Source organism: Chelonia mydas, chromosome 11 (genome assembly GCF_015237465.2).
Source record: "Chelonia mydas isolate rCheMyd1 chromosome 11, rCheMyd1.pri.v2, whole genome shotgun sequence".
Taxonomy (NCBI): Eukaryota; Metazoa; Chordata; order Testudines; family Cheloniidae; genus Chelonia; species Chelonia mydas.
This window is the reverse complement of record NC_051251.2, coordinates 57,841,476-57,855,768: the sequence shown is the minus strand read 5'-3', so window position 1 is coordinate 57,855,768 and position 14,293 is coordinate 57,841,476. Positions and strand designations below refer to the sequence as shown.

Here is a 14,293-nt window from a genome sequence, read left to right as displayed (position 1 = left end):
AAGCAGGGGTCGGCAACCTTTCAGAAGTGGTGGGCCGAGGCTTCATTTATTCACTCTCATTTAAGGATTCGCATGCCAGTAATACATTTTAACGTTTTTAGAAGGTCTCTTTCTATAAGTCTATAATATATAACTAAACTATTGTTGTATGTAAAGTAAATAAGGTTTTTAAAATGTTTAAGAAGCTTCATTTAAAATTAGATTAAATTGCAGATCTTATCAGTTTAGTGTGATCCTTGCCCTTGCTTTTCCTTGCTGAGTTTTCCAACGTCTGGCACGTATTAGGATACTTTACGCTGCACACAGGCTTCTGAGTAATCAGTTGTTAACCGGCTCAGAGGGAGAGAGGACAGATTTCATGTGTGAAAATACCTGTTCACACAGGTATGTGGATCCAAATGCTGAAAACATAGCAAACGCAGTTTTCTTCAAACAGTTAAATTTCACTGGCAAGGACGTCCAGCAGGTCAAGAGTAGAGGCCCCATGATCTCTCTCGGTAGCTTCAAGTGCACTCCGCAGATCTCCAAACTTTGATGCCCACAATTCTGAGCTTTTTAACTGAATGATCTGCATTTTGAAATCTTCAACACCCATCTACTGAAATACAGACAAATCCAAGTCGCTGTCGTTGAACTTTTTAGGTTTAATTAGAAAAGAAAGCCTTGGGCCAAATCGCTGGAAATCTTGAAATCTGTCAGAAAATTCTGATTCCAGTTCTTGCATGTACATTCTAATCTCAACATCAAACGCAGTGCGCTGTTCCACGTGGCGTGATTAGTGATGTAAGCAACAAATCAGGACTTAAAAATATCCCAGCACAGTGGTGCTGGAACAATTTTTAAGGTGGGGGTGCTGAGCTGTGCCCCCTCTTGCCCCTGTCTTCACCCCTCACTGCCCCAGGCTGGGGCCAGTGGGCCACAGCTGGGGTCGGCTGCAGAGCTCTCGGCCAGCAGCCAGGACCCCAGGCCATCAGCAGAGCCCCCCGGACCAGTGACCGGGACCTGGGGCTGGCAGCGGGCTAAGCGGGGCCAGCAGATGGAACCCCAGCTGGCAGGGGACCGGCAGCCACTACCCCAGGCAGCAGCGGAGTCCTCAGGACTGCTGGCCAGGACCCGGGCAGTGTGAGTGCCACTGAAAATCTGAAAACTGAAAAGTGCCTACGCCTGGGTTAAAGCATAAAAAAGTCTGTTAGTACCAGGCAGAATGCTTAGAATTGATCAGCAGGTCAAGTTAACCTGCCCCTATCATTCTCAGTGTTCTGCTCCAGTGACCAAAGTCACAGTTAAGATAACTTTTGTGAAAAAAATATACAGCAGACAGGGTAAAATCACAGATAAAAGGTAAAAACTGTATTGAAGGTAAACATAAAATTCATCAAGCTGCATTTTATCTTGTACCCCATATAATGATATCTAGATGAATGGAAGGCAAGAGACTAGAAATAAAATTTAAACTCAACTGAGGGGGTTCTAATGATATTGTAAACATTAAAAACTGACCATTTATGGTATCATTAAAAATGTGGTAATCAATCTCTCTCACTCCCTGTCGTTTTTCAAAAATACATCTATAAAATATGGAGTTCAATCTGTATACGCTTATAAAATATTTTATTATAGAAAAATTAATCAAGCATTTGTTAAAGAAGGGACACACCTAACATTTAGTTAACACACTAAATGTTTTAAGAAACCATATTAGAGTCAGTTTAGGCAGAGCATGATTGGTAGAAACTCTGTCACTCTCTATATGGGTTGAAAAAGGAGTACAAATGATCCCTTTAAAAACCCCAAAATTTTATCCATCAGTCATTAAGAAAGCATACAATGCTATTATGCTTTCTGAGCAAGTAATGGGAACAGGGAACATAAGAACACTACAAGATTTTTGGAACAGTTCTTTCATTAGGTAACACTGGGTAAGAGTCTGAAAACCACCTAAAGCCAGATCCTCAAAGGTCTTTTAGGTGCCTAAGTCTCACTGAAATCTATGGGAGTTAGGTGCCTAAATAGCTTTGAAGAGCTGAGCCTAAGTGACTCATGAGCGTCAACAGGACTTGTGCTCCCAAGTCACATAGGCTCTTCTGAAAATTCCTCCTGTTCTGTTTCTCATCCTGACTTTTAAGAGAGTTTCACATCTCCATTCATCCCAGCCAGGAAAGGTTACACAGAAATGTCCTGTTCAGAGCAGTATGCAAAACCTCAGTTGTAGGAAACTGATGCACAGAGTGAGATCTTCTCTTATTTCTGTATTATTTAAATCACACTGTACCATATTTAAGCCTCATTTTTACTTTGGTTTTGTATCCACTTCCAAGGTATATGATCATGGATTTCTGCTTGCCTCCAACAGCCATCCAAATGTGCCTGGGAAGACTCCCGGGCAGTGACTAGAGCAGAGGTGGACAAACTACGGCCTGCGGGACCGTCCTGCCTGGCCCCTGAGCTCCTGGCCTGGGAGGCTCGCCCCCGGCCCCACCCCCGCTATTCCCCCTCCCACACTGCCATGTGGGCAGCAGGGTTGCGAGCTCCTGCCACTCTGAACGGCATGGTAAGGGGGCGGCGGCGGCGCGCATGCGGTGGTGAACAGGTTGAGTAGTGGGTCCTGGGGGGCAGTCAGGGGACAGGGAGCAGGAGGCGGTTGGATGGGGCGGAGGTTCTGGGGCGGTTGGGGAACAGGGTGGGTTGGGTAGGGCATGGGAGTTCCGGGGGGCCTGTCAGAGGGTGGGGATGTGGATAGGTCGGGGCAGTCAGGCAGCGGGGAGGGTTGAATAGGGTGTGGGATCCCGGCGGGGCGGTTTGGGGCAGGGGGTCCTAAGAGGGGGCAGTCAGGGGATGGGAAGTAGGAGGGGGCGAATAGGGGGCGGGGGCCAAGCTGTTTGGGGAGGCACAGCCTTCCCTACCCGGCCCTCCATACAGTTTTGCACCCCGATGTGGCCCTTGGGCCAAAAAGTTTGCCCACCCCTGGACTAGAGTGTAGATTTAGTTGGTTTAAACTGAGGCGTCAGTGCTTTCAACCACCCCTTCACTGTAGACTATTCTTTTTCCTTATGGACCACCTGATCCATTCATTCTCTTCCACAGCTCTTGTGCAATGCCTTCCATCTAAGGAAGAGAGCAGTCTCCAATGAAAATGCAACACTACTTCATAGTCAGTCACTAGCAGGTGCCAAAATGTGATGAGTTATATCCTGTTCTCCCAAGATCTCTTCAAGATAATATCCTAGAACCAGTAAAGAAGGGGCTGGTGATGAGGTAACCATTGCCCCTACCTCTTTCCTGGCGTTCTTGCAGGGAAGAGCAGCTTTAAATTCCTACACTACTCCAATAACATCCCTACTGACAGAGGCTACCTGAGGTGAATCAATCATCCCTTGGTTTACCAAGCCCTTTCCCTCTACCAGGGAAGGCCCATCCACTGTAGGGACTGTGCCAGCCAGCTCTGGGCCCTGTAGCAGAGCAAGAGTTGTGACCAGCTTGCATTGATGATGAACCTTTTGTCACTAGGGTTTGGAGTATGGGTTCTCCTGGCTTCCGCTCTATGAGTGAATCTGACTCACTGTATATTATTCAGCATGAACTGGATGTGTCTCGAGTCCTAGGATTAATATGCAACTCTCACTAATATAACTGTGTGCAACTAGGGGCTGGACTCAGCTACTCAGAGTAGATAAAACAGTCCTCTCTCATATGCAGCGTGAAGAGGATTTCTCCCGGCATTTTAGAAAGAACCAGCTTTGAAAGAAAATTCACTTTCCATAGCAGAGTTTGCCAAAATAAACATTTGAATCTCACTCTTCACTAAGTGTCTGGAAGAGTCTTGCGAAACATGGTGATAAAGAGCAGTGAAATATAAAAATCCTCTCTGCAAAAACTACACACTCCCTCTAACAATTTTTTCCACTGTAAAACCAGAGTTAACTTCCAATTTCCACAAACTGTATATTATCTACTAGTCATTCTAGCCAGGTATTTGAGTCATTCAATATAATTTACACTGTCTCTGATTTTAGCTTAGCACAAACTGTAGATCAATTTATTTCTGCTGCTGCCCAAATTTGTACTGCTACATGGACTGTGGCATGTCTGAATACTAATGCCTGAACTAACAGGATAGCTTTTTCTTTTAATCACAGTCGTATTTTTTGGGGCTGTCAAGTGCTTAAAAACATTAATCGCGATTAATCGTGTGATTAATCGCACTGTTAAACAATAATAGAATACCACTTATTTAAATATTTTGGATGTTTTCTACATTTTCAAATATATTGGTTTCAATTACAACACAACACAAAGTGTACAGTGCTCACTTTATATTATTTTTGATTACAAATATTTGTGCTTAAAAACAAGAGAAATAGTATTTTTCAATTCACCTCATACAAGTACTGCAATACAATCTCTTTATCATGAAAGTTGAACTTATAAATGTAGAATTATGTACAAAAAATAACTGCATTCAAAAATAAAACAATGTAAAACTTTAGTGCCTACAGGTCCACTCAGTCCTATTTCTTGTTCAGTCAGTCACTCAGACAAACAAGTCTGTTTGCATTTGCAGGAGATAATGCTGGCGACTTCTTGTTTACAATGTCACCTGCAAGTGAGAACAGGTGTTCTCATGGCACTGTTGTAGCCGGCGTCACAAGATATTTACGTGCCAGATGCATTTAAAATTCATACATACCTTCGTGCTTCAACCACCATTCTAGAGGACATGCATCCATGCTAATGATGGGTTCTGGTAGATAACGATCCAAAGCAGTGCAGACCGATGCAGGTTCACTTTCATCATCTGAGTCAGATGCCAGCAGCAGAAGGTTGATTTTCTTTTTTGGTGGTTCGGGTTCTGTAGTTTTTGCATCAGTGTCACTCTTTTAAGATTTCTGAAAGCATGCTCCACACCTCGTTCCTCTCAGATTTTGGAAGGCACTTCAGATTCTTAAACCTTGGGTCGAGTGCTGTAGCTCAGGGGTTCTCAACCTTTTTCTTTCTGAGGCCCCCCCAACATGCTATAGAAACTCCACGGTCCAGCTGTGCCACAACAACTGTTTTTCCTGCATATAAAAGCCAGGGCCGGCATTAGGGGGTAGCAAGCAGGGCAACTGCCCGGGGCCCCACACCACAGGGGGCATCGTAAAGCTAAGTTGCTCAGGCTTTGGCTTTAGCCCCAGGTGGTGGGGCTTCGGGCCCTGGGCTGCAGTTCTGCCCAACGGGGCTTTGGCTTTCTGCCCTGGGTCCTAGCAAGTCTAACACCAGCCATGCTTCACGGACTCCATGAAACCTGCTCGCGACCCTCCAGGGGGCCCCGGACCTCTGGTTGAGAACCACTGCTGTAGCTATCTTTAGAAATCTCACATTGGTACCTTCATTGCGTTTTGTCAGATCTGCAGTGAAAATGTTCTTAAAATGAACAACATGTGCTGGGTCATCATCCGAGACTGCTATAACATTAAATATATGGAAGAATGGGGGTAAAACAGAGTAGGAGACATACTATTCTCCCCCAAGGAATTCAGTCACAAATTTAATTATCGCATTATTTTTTTAATGAGAGTCAACAGCATGGAAGCATGTGTTCTGGAATGGTGGCCAAAGCACAAAGGGGCATAGGAATGGTTAGCATATCTGGCATGTAAATACCTTGCAATGCCGGCTACAAAAGTGCCATGCGAATGCCTGTTCTCACTTTCAGGTGACATTGTAAATAAGAAGCCGGCAGCATTATCTCCCGTAAATGTAAACAAACTTGTTTGTCTTACCAATTGGCTGAACAAGAAGTAGGACTGAGTGGACTTGTAGGCTCTAAAGTTTTACATTGTTTTGTTTTTGAGTGCAGTTACATAACCAAAAAAAATAAATCTACATTTGTAAATTACACATTCATGATAAAGAGATTGCACTACAGTACTTGTATGAGGTGAATTGAAAAATATTATTTTTTTGTTTATCATTTTTACAGTGCAAATATTTGTAATAAAAATAATAATATAAAGTGAGCGTTGTACACTTTGTGTTTGGTATTGTAATTGAAATAGAGATATTTGAAAATGTAGATATTTAATAAATTTCAATTGGTATTCTATTGTTTAACAGTGCGATTAAAACTCCGATTAATCGCGATTAATTTTTTTAATCAGGATTAATTTTTTTGTGTTAACTGCGATTAATGAACAGCCCTAGTATTTTTTTAAAATAAATTACAGGGTCAATATAAGTATCATGGCGATTTAGGAGCCAGATTTTCAGAAGTGCTCAGCGTCCCAGAGCTCCCATTTACCAATGCTGTAGTGTCTACAAGTCCAGGCTGCGATCAGGGCCTTGTTTACTGTGTGTAGGTGGAGCATGTGGAAATAACAGTCCCTACCCCAAAGAGCTGACAATGCAAATAGGCCAGATTTGCAACAGTGCTCTGGCTATATGGGAGCTGTTGGTTGCGGAGTACTTTGGGGAAATCTGGCCTCTTCATTGTAGATGCTTTGGTAGGAGCTGAACTCTTTTGAAAATCTGGCTCCAATTATGGGTGCTGATCACTTCGTTCTGTCCCTAGAACTATACTCAAAATTGCGAGAAAGCAACTGGCAACAACAAAACAAGGGCTACACCATTTCAAACACAATCTGTGCCCTAGGCCATACCAAGAGCTCCCTGGACAGGGCCCTGGATGGAGACTCATGAGACCGAGGCTCAATGCTTGGCTCTGCCACTGCTTTGCTGGGTAGTCCCGTGAAATCACTTCCTTCTTGGTGCCTCAGTTTCCCCCATCTGTAAAATGGAGGATAAATGATACTGATTTCTTTGTAAAAGGTTTTGAGATCTATGGGTGCAAAGCACTGTATAAAGGCTAATTATTATTATTGTTGTGTACAAAGCTTCATGCAAAGCAACCTCAATTTACTGTGGTTTCGCTTCCCCAGTTGCAAATGAGATTTCTCTGTATTTCAGCTGTACATTTTTCCGCAGGGGAAGGGGACAGACAGGCAGGCTATACTAGGGAATTTTTGCACCCCCTGCAAGCCCTGGAGGGGGCAGTTTGGAGCAGGACAGAGTAGGGGCTAAGGATCCATCAGAGGCCCACAAAAAGAGGTGCAGAAGGGCAGCAGCTGCTACTTCAAGCTAGGGATCCAATGCCCACTGAATTCAATGGAAAGACTCTCATGGACTTCAGTGAGCTCTAATCCATGGCCTTACACTGTAATAAAAGCTAAAGAAGGGCTGCACTGCAGCCCTAAGGAGGTATGTGAGGGTGGGAGGAGGTGGAACTTTAGACCCTCACCTCCCACTTAATCCCCAAATAACTCAGAGAGTATGTGGGGATGGGTGAATTTCACCAAACAGAAGAATGCAGTTCCAGTGCTCTGTAGAGTCTTGGCAGCAGCCCAGGCTCCCCACCTTCAAGTACGGACCTGTACCAATACTTCACATTTTCTCATTTGGTTCAAACTACTGCTGTGACCCTCAATACACATAGATTCCTCTTAAACACGACACCCAGCAAGTACTATTTTTGAACTGTGACAATATTCTAAGCAGTTTGTAGTATTAAAGTCTTCATTCACAACTAACTGTCCTGGCAGACAGGACAACAGGCTTCAGCATGTAGTAAAACCACTTTGTCAGCCCTGCCATGAGTTTGTATCTATGGTTTAGCCACTTCTGAGTTGTGCAGCCCTAGCATCAGGCAGGCATCAGACGAGATCTGTGGTTAGACTCAGAACAGAACAGAGCTATGTTGCTCGCCTCAATGGACCCAACAATTTTGGATGAACAGAAACAGCTCTCTGTGGTTACTCCGTATGTGGACTTTCTCCCACTAACACACTTGAAAAAACAAGACACACACACACACAAAGCAATTTACTTGGAATAAGATTCTGCTCCTATAGCCACACAGCAGCTCTTGACTGGTTGCTGCTCTCCTTAGATGGGCAGAGGTCTCAATCATGAAAAAGTGGGAGAGGAATGTGGGACAGCGGATCTGAGAGCAGAACTGCGTCCATGGTAGTTTGTCAGGGGTTTTCCTCGCTATTGGGGACCAAACATTAGCCTCCTCCCTCACATCCAGAGCTGAGTGAACAATGACTGGTCTGTTCATTCCACCTCCCTGTTGTCAAACTGTGTGCAAGCACACTGAGCTTGCTGGAGGGAAAGTGCAAGGAATGTTTCCTCCCACTAACCCCTTGTGCACCCTGCATTGGGACAGGGGACAAATCACAGACCAGCCACTCTCGGAATCGCTCCTTCCTACTGCCCCTATAGCTATACCCCCTTTGCATTGTCCTGCACAGCTGGCTTGGTGCACTGGGATGAACAAGTGGCACAATCCAAAGGAATGGTACAGCATGCCAGCTCCCTCTACATGGCAAGGAAGGACTGGGCCTCCTAAATCACAACCCCTCTGAGAGCTCCTCTAGAGGAGAGGTGCAGCTCCCAGTCTGGCAGTTTGACTTGCTGTATTTCTACAAATAGGTCCACTCATCACAATTTTTCAATGAATCTTTTCTGCAAAGCCGTGTTTCAACCTATAGATTGCTTGCAAATTTTTCAATGCGAGTATATGTGAACACATTTGATATTCACAATTTGATGTTTGCACTGTGTGAATTGGTTATCTGTGTCACATGGCATTGTTTTTATTCCCCAACTGGATAATCTTACAACAATAGACCCACTAAGAGCTTTAAAATGCCCAAATTGAGCACTTACGGTGCAAATTCTTGGGCAACAATACATTCACAAAGCCATTGGTGACACTTTCTGTTGCCAACAACAAAATCTCATCCATACTACTATTCATAGAAAGAAAATAAGAGGGGCCATGAATAACAATGGAGCAAATTCTCAGTGTACATTCTAAATATAAAGCTCATCTTAAAGAACTGAGAACTTCATTAACCTTTGTGACTTCCTAATAAAGTGTTTGTGAAACCCCAGTTCAAGTTCCTATTTTGATATAAGTGTGATCAGTTAAATCCGACAGGAGAAGTGCTTATTGTGTTTCTTGTGTCACACAACCCCAAGTGTAATTTTTCATTTAATGAAGCATTTAGAGTCAAAAATAAAACGTTGCCAGGAAGAACAGAGATACTGATAAGGAAGTGACTCATCGAAGTTCTCCACAAAGCTGAACTCAGTTTTTCACCCTGCTTCAGATTTTTTTTGATATTTCATTTCCTGAGGTAATCGCACAACTTTAATTTTTAACGTATGTTAGTTTTGGAAGGACTTTATCTGGCATTCTGATAAACACAGGCTTTTGTGTTTCAAAACTAGAGTAGTTCCACACTATTAATGTGGAAAACTGCACAAGAGATCAGCCAACAATAGCTGCATGTTTATAAGCGGTCACAGAATTACACATACTTTTCTTATTCAGGCCAAATGGCCACCTTTAGTTCAGACTTCTACTCCCAAATCCACATAGTGGAACTCTGACATGATCTTCTCTCTCTGTCTCCAAGACAGCAAATTGCTTAAACCCATGCCGAAGTTCTACTGAATTCTGTGGGATGTAAATAAATGCTTAAATAATTTTCCACATAGGGATTAATTCAAGCATGTGCATTAGTGCTTTTCTGAACTGTGCGCAAAACTCACAGTGATACTAATGAGAATCTCACATGGAGGGAGAACACCGTAGCCAAGAAATTGCCACGATGAAGATCCGAGAGCAGAATTTTTACCTACTTGAGATTCTTTTTTAGAGTGACATTCAACTAAAAAATCACCCCAAAACCATTCTGAAATAAAGCAATACGCTCATCTTAAATATGTGAGGTAGAGCTTGCCTCCAATATTCACTGTTCCCTACTTCCTATTATTTATCTACCTACTTATATGGCCCCCAGCACCGTAGCATCCTATAATTATACAACATATCCTCACAGGAACCCTGTGAGGTAGAGAAGTATTCTTATTCTCATTGTACCAATGGGGAACTGAGGTACAGAGAGATTATATCCAAGATTTTCAGACTAATGTTTTTGGAAAAGATCTGATTTTCAGAAAGTGCTGAGCATCCACCCTGTGAAAATAAATGCTTATAAGGTGTAGGCATCCAAAACCACTACTCACTTTTTAAAATCTTGGTTTAAGTGATTTGTCCCAAGTCATATATTGACAGAATCCATTGATTTCAGTGGAGCTACACTTATTTCTACCAGATGAGGACCTGCTCCACAAAGTCTACAGGAGGCAAAGCCAGGAACTGAACCCAGAGCTTCAGAGTCTCAGTTCAGTGGGTTTTTGTCTGTGTTGCAAGCTTGTGGCTAAGGAAAAGGCCTTAGCCACAAGACTGCTCTTCTGCCCATTTCTCAGCCTCAGCCATGCAACACAAACACAAAGCCAGTCCCTACCAAGAAGTCTTGCATTCTACAAAACAGACACATTAATCCTGCCTCAGTGTGGGGGATGCACTAAATGACCTCTTGAGATCCCTTCCAGCCCTACACTTCCATGATTCTAAGACAGGAAGCACTGGGGAGCCCAGACTCGGATATAAAGGAGTTTTGATTTTATTGAAGACATTATAAGATCTTCTTGTGTGAATTGTGGAAGGAGTGGATGTTCAGGAGGGATCTGGATGAGATGAAGGATGGTGGTTTGATTAACACAATGAGGGATGTCATCCCTTCCATGGGGTAGAAAATGCCCAGAGACTGGAGTAGAAAATGTGTGTCTAAATCTCCCATTTGAGAGCCGAGAGCACAAAATTGCTCATGAAGTGAGAGTCATTAAAAGACCTGCCCAGCTTTCATAATGCAGAAGTTCATGTAAACTCATGTGGGCCTTTCAGGGTATGTCTGCTAGGTGGTGTGATTTCCAGTGCAGACAGACAGACTCCCACTAGTACTGCTCCAGCTAGCATGCTAAAAATAGGATTGTGGATGATGCTGCATGAATAGAGGCTCAGGCTAGCTGCCAGAGTCAAAGGCTGCTTAACCCTCTGGGTCTAAGCTCAGGTGGTCAGATCAAGCTGCTGCTGGTGCTACAACGTTCATATTGCTATTTTTAGCATGCTAGCTCAAACAGAGCTAGAGCAAGTCTATCTACTTACGCTGGGAATCACATTCCAGTTGCAATGCAGACATATCCTTGGTCTATTTTCAGCACCCACAAGGTGCAGAAGCTAGGGGAAACTTCTAAGGCCCATAGGTGTCCAGGGTGGAGGCTGAGTGCTGAAGAAATCATAGAATCATAGGACTGGAAGGGACCTCATCTAATCAAGTACCCTGCACTCAAGGCAGTATTATCTAGACCATCCCTGACAGGTGTTTGTCTATCCTGCTCTTAAAAACCTGCAATGACGGAGATTCCACAGCCTCCCTAGGCAATTTATTCCAGTGCTTAACTACCCTGATGGTTAAGAAGTTTTTCCTAATGTCCAACCTAAGCCTCCCTTGCTGCAATTTAAGCCCCTTGCTTCTTGTCCTATCCTCAGAGGTTAAGGAGAACAATTTTTCTCCCTCCTCCCTGTAACAACCTTTATGTACTTAAAAATGGTTATCATGTCCCTTGTCAGTCTTCTCTTCTCCAGACTAAAGAAACCCAATTTTTTTCAATCTTCCCTCATAGGTCTTGTTTTCTAGAACTTTAATCATTTTTCTTGCTCTCCTGTGGACTTTCTCCAATTTGTCCATATCTTTCCTGAAATGTGGCACACAGAACTGGACACAAGACTTTAGTTGAGGCCTAATCAGCACAGAGTACAGCAGAAGAATTACTTCTTGTGTCTTACTTACAACATCCGGCTAATACATCCCAGAATGATGTTCGCTTTTTTTGCAACAGTGTTACACCGTTCACTCATATTTATGACCCCCAGATCCTTTTTCACAGTACTCCTTCCTAGGCAGTCATTTCCATTTTTTATGTGTGCAACTGATTGTTCCTTCATAAGTGGAGTACTTTGCATTTGTCCTTTTTGAATTTCATCCTATTTACTTCAGACCATTTCTCCAGTTTGTCCAGATCATTTCGAATTTTAATCCATCCTCTAAAGCACTTGCAATCCCTCCCAGCTTGATATCATCCATAAACATAGGCTAACGTGGAGAGGCTCTTTGATCCCTTTCCACCTGGTGTACTCATGCAAGGACGGGCCACAATCTGGCCCTAAGCTTTTAAATCCTAAGAGACATGTTCTATAAGAAATGAGAAGTCCCTTTTTTCCTTTTTCTTTTGTGGGGTGTGGAGGAGACTACTAGCTTAAACAGTTCCAGTCACTTTACAAACCACAACTCCACCAGGAAAAATCAACTTTTAATACTGTTGATTTCTGTCGGACTCACCTAAATGATCAAATCTGGCCCGCTCCCCATTGTCAATGTGCAACAGCAGGAGACAGTGCTAGAATCAGCTTTACATCTGTTTAGCTTAGGCATTTTGTGATATGCCCATTGCCACAACTTCTATGTGCCTTGTACACAAATTAGAAAGCAGCAGTTCCATCCAAAATGACCTTAATCTCCATCTGTCTGTTATGTATGCTATTTTCTTCAGAGGAGTGGCACAAGTCTGTGTCTGTGATATGATCCAGAATTCTTATTAAGTAGTAGAGTTCTGGTTAAGTTAAGTACACTTGATGGGACATATTATTTTGCTACAGATATGATTCACAGTTGTCACCATGATGCACATCACAATCACTTAGCATTTCACTGCTGCAGCAGGGATAGGACACAGATCTTCCTTCTCCAAAAGCACAGGACCATGCTGCTTGAGCTAAGGGATGATCTCCATTAATTGTAAGCCATACAGGGCTTGTGATGCTCAGGGAACGTCTACAAAGGAGCTGAGAGGTGTAATGCCCAGCTTGGGGAGTCATACATGGGCTAGCGCTGCTGGAGCTAGTGTCTAAAAATAGCAGTGTTGCCACGGTAACATGAGCAGCAACTCAGGCTAACCTCCTGAGTACAATCCTGTCCGACACCCCCCCGGAATGTACTTTGGTGGCTAGCCCAAACCGCCACCTGTCCCATCAAAGACACACTGCTGTTTTAGGAGCTAGCTTGAGCAGAGCCAGCGCCTATACATGTAGCCACGATGGGAATCGCACCTCCCAGCCGCTGTGTAGATGCATCGTCAGTTGCGCAGTTCCGATTCCACCCAGTGGAGGCAGTGGTTCATATCTTGTCATTTCATCACAGTGTTCTATTTAATGTGAAACAACCTTCGGCTTATGGTGGGTTTGTTAAGCTGTCATGGTAAAGCTGCATGGAAAATCTTGTCCTTTTCTATATTTTATGTGCATATAAGATAGAAATTGGAGAGACAAGGCATTTCACTTATCTGCAGATTACAGCACTGTGAAACCTAGGCCGGGGCAGTTTTCAGAGTATCCATCGCCACAGCACAGCAGCTAGTAGGAACAATTTTGAAACTAAATTGATTTGTGTTTTGTTGATTGTATGGATTCTTTCCCACTTGGTTTCATTTCTGTTTATCTGAGTTGTTAGCTCCTTACCCATTGCCTTACGATACCAGAAATAATTAGCTCATATTATATTGCCTCACTCCTCGCCCCATCCCTTTTTTCCTACGTGTTTGAGTTTCTGTGAAAGTCTATCACAGTTTGCAGCTGAACGACATGCTGAATTTATATTCTGAGCTCATCCAGTACTTTGTGCAAGATGATCCTTTGAGGAAGATAGAAAAGGGCAGCTACTTAAGAGGGAGAGAAAATGAATTTGATCAAGCTATAAAGTAAAATGCAGTAAAGGTTCATTTTTGTAACCACAAAAATTCAAAGGTGACCAGAAGCTAGTATTTTTCTCTCTTTCAAGAATATATTTGTTTAAACATATCAAGGATTTCTTTCTGCTAATCAGTATCTGAAAGCAGCAGGTCCATTTCTGTCCTGTATGTATGAGAATGTGAGCTGAAATCTGTAGCGAACTGGACTAACTGTGAGTACATGATTCCAATGGGGTTTATAGGTTTTTAATATTTTCAAGGTAACAGAGGTGAAAATTAAATAATTTAACAATAGTCTTCAAGACTGATACATTGACTTGGAAATCAGTGCATCTGGGTGCACGTCCCCTCTCTGTCACAGACTTTGTGTGTAACCTTGGGTAATTCACTTATAATCTCCCTGTGCCTCAGTTTTTGCTCTGTAAAATGGGGAAAATAGTACTGCCATCCCTCACAGGAGAAATATTTGTGAGGCGCTCAGATACTATGGTGTTGAGGTCCATAGGAGACCTTCTTTCTCAAACATTTGTGCAAACACATCCCCGTGTGCTCTTCCAGTACATATTCAGCTCTTGTCAAGATCTGTAGAACAAATACC

The 14,293-nt window shown here is 43.1% G+C and overlaps 1 protein-coding gene across 7 annotated transcripts in view; it reads right to left on the bottom strand.

The window, feature by feature from the left end:
- Positions 1–14,293, bottom strand: part of SPATS2L (spermatogenesis associated serine rich 2 like) — a 135,279-nt gene that overhangs the window by 88,160 nt on the left and 32,826 nt on the right. The window contains exon 3 of one of the 7 annotated variants that reach the window (XM_043525282.1): positions 6,639–6,765. The exons of the other annotated variants lie outside the window; for them this stretch is intronic. The gene's annotated coding sequence lies outside the window, so the exon portion shown is untranslated. The remainder of the gene's footprint in view (positions 1–6,638; positions 6,766–14,293) is intronic. 7 annotated transcript variants of the gene reach the window in all.